This window comes from Mastomys coucha, unplaced genomic scaffold (assembly GCF_008632895.1).
Source record: "Mastomys coucha isolate ucsf_1 unplaced genomic scaffold, UCSF_Mcou_1 pScaffold22, whole genome shotgun sequence".
Classification (NCBI taxonomy): domain Eukaryota; kingdom Metazoa; phylum Chordata; class Mammalia; order Rodentia; family Muridae; genus Mastomys; species Mastomys coucha.
Genome location: NW_022196905.1, coordinates 79,705,074 through 79,705,424, shown reverse-complemented (window position 1 = coordinate 79,705,424; position 351 = coordinate 79,705,074). Strand labels below are relative to the sequence as shown.

General features: G+C 60.4%; 1 protein-coding gene across 2 annotated transcripts in view; it reads left to right on the top strand.

The window, feature by feature from the left end:
* Window positions 1–351, top strand: part of LOC116070584 (UDP-glucuronosyltransferase 2A3) — a 223,619-nt gene that overhangs the window by 219,600 nt on the left and 3,668 nt on the right. The gene's annotated exons all lie outside the window — the stretch shown is intronic.

Sequence of the window (351 nt, the reverse complement as noted above, 5' to 3'; positions counted from 1 at the left end):
TTTCTCTCGGGTGAGTTTCTGAGACTGGAGCGGCCAGCCCGGAGGCGCCTTAGGCCAGAGACCCAGGCAGGATTCGCCATTTTCTCTCGGGTGAGTTTATGAGAACTGAGCAGCCAGCCAGGAGCCACAGGCCCCACAACTCCCAGGGGAGCTTCAGGGCGGCAGGGACACGATCCTCTCAGCTTCCGAGGGACAGAGGGGGTTCAGCGTCCTCCTCTGCCGCTTCCCTGCAAGTGGAGGGCCTACTTCCAGAGAGCACATTAAGCCAGAGACCCGGGCGGGATCCATTCTCTCTTGGGTGAGTTTCTGAGATCAGAACAGCTACCTTGGAGGAACAGGCCCCACGAGTCG